The following is a 2,055-nucleotide window of genomic DNA, read 5'->3' on the forward strand; positions in this document are numbered from 1 at the left end:
TAAGCAAAGAAAATGATAAATATATGGGTAAAAGCCATACAAGAATTTGATGAGAAAAAATTTTGTAACAACAGAAATAATGTATTTGAAGGACTTAAGATTGGCAGAACTAGAGTGTTATTTTTTTTAATAGATGGATATGGGAAAAATGCCAGAATTCAGATGTTCTGGAAATTAAAATCCCTAAATTTTTCAGTATATTACTGTTGAAATTTTTTCTTAAGTAGCTGTGCATGTTAAAAATAAAAAAAAATATATAGCTCATGAAATAATGACAGAATGACAAATTTCAAGAACAATTAATTAAATGATCAAGGAAGGGGCTGGATGTGTGGCTCAAGTGGTAGAGGACCAGTATGAGTGAAAAAGCTCAGGAACACAGCCTAGGCCCTGAGTTCAAGTCCCAGGACTGAACAAAGATCTCTCTCTTTGTGCGTATGTGAGAGAGAGAGGGAGGCGTGGTGGCAAAATGGAAGACAGAAAAAGGAAGACTTTAAAAATATACAAATATACTTTCTTTGGTCAGGCATCCTTGTGAAAGTGACCTTGTCTTTAAAACCCTCATAGCAATCCCTGAAGAACTGTCCTGATGCCCAGGGAAGACAGGGCAACATGGAAGTCCAACTACTTCCTTAAGATCATCCAACTTTTGGATGATTATCATTGTGGGAGCAGACCATGTGGGGTCCAAGTAGATGCAGCAGATCCGCATTGTCACTCCGAGGGAAAGCTGTGGTGCTGATGGACAAAAACACCAGGATGTGCAAGGCCATCTGAGAGTACCTAGAAAACAACCAGCTCTGGAGAAACTGCAGCCTCATACCGGTGGGAATGTGGGCTTTGTGTTCACCAAGGAGGACCTTACTGAGATCAGGGCCATGCTGCTGGCCAAAAAGGTACTGGTTGCTGCCCATCCTGGTGCCCTTGCTCATGTGAAGTCACTCTTGCCTGCTCAGAACACAGGTCTAGGCTCTAGGTATCACCACTAAGATTTCCAGGGGCACCACTGAAATTCTGAGTGATGTACAGCTGATAAAGACCAGAGACAAAGTGGGAGCCAGCAAAGTCACACTGCTGAATATGTTCCACGTCTCTCCCTTTTCCTTTGGGCTGATCATCCAGCAGGTGTTTGACAATGGCAGCATCTACAACCTGGAAGTACTTGACATCACTGAGGATGCTCTCCATTCTCGCTTCCTGGAGGGTGTGTGTGTACAATGTTGCTAGTGTCTGTCTGCAGAGCGGTTACCCAACGGTGGCCTCTGTGCCTCATTCTACCATCAATGGGTACAAGCAGATCCTGGCTTTGTCTGTGGAGACTGACTACACTTTCCCACTTGCCAAAAAGGTCAAAGCCTTCTTGGCTGATCCATCTGCCTTTGTGGCTGCTGCTTCTGTAGCTGCTGCCACCACTGCTGCACTTGGTGCTGCCAAGGCTGAAGCCAAGGAAGAGTCAGAAGAACCAGATGAGGACATGGGGTTTGGTCTTTTTGACTAATTTCCCAGAAGCAATCAACTAGATTTATTTGCAAAACAAGAAAATAAAAGCTTACTATTTTCTCTTTTTAGAAATACAAATATAGAGATAGTGATACGTATTTGTCTGTATTTGTCTCAGTTCAGGATGCTATGAACAAAATGCCTCAGGCTAGATAATCGATAATCAGTAGAAATCTATTGCTTATAGTTCTGGAGGATGGGAAGGCAGAAATCTAAGCATCAGAGTATCCACTGCCTGGTGATGACTTGTCTTTATGAATGGCTGATTCCATGTGTTTTCCCAGAGGGAAAGGCTCAAAAGGACTCACTCAAACCTTATTGAATGATTGGTTGACTTATTTATTCATTCATCTATACCATCACTGAGGCTTTAACTCCCTTGGCTTTTTGCTTATAGCTAGCACTCTACTGCTTGAGAAACACTCCACTTCCATCTTTTTTTGTTTTTGTTTTTTTTTTGGTCGGTCATGGGGTTTGAACTCTGGGCCTGGGCCCTATCCCTCAGCTCTTCAGCTCAAGGCGAGCGCTCTACCACTTGAGCCACAGCCCCACTTC

General features: G+C 43.1%; 1 pseudogene; it reads left to right on the forward strand.

Moving 5' to 3' along the window:
* Positions 1–589: 589 nt before the first annotated feature.
* LOC122096104 lies at positions 590–1,562 on the forward strand (annotated as a pseudogene).
* Positions 1,563–2,055: the final 493 nt, after the last annotated feature.

This window comes from Dipodomys spectabilis, unplaced genomic scaffold, assembly GCF_019054845.1.
Source record: "Dipodomys spectabilis isolate Male_0828 unplaced genomic scaffold, ASM1905484v1 ptg000365l, whole genome shotgun sequence".
NCBI lineage: Eukaryota > Metazoa > Chordata > Mammalia > Rodentia > Heteromyidae > Dipodomys > Dipodomys spectabilis.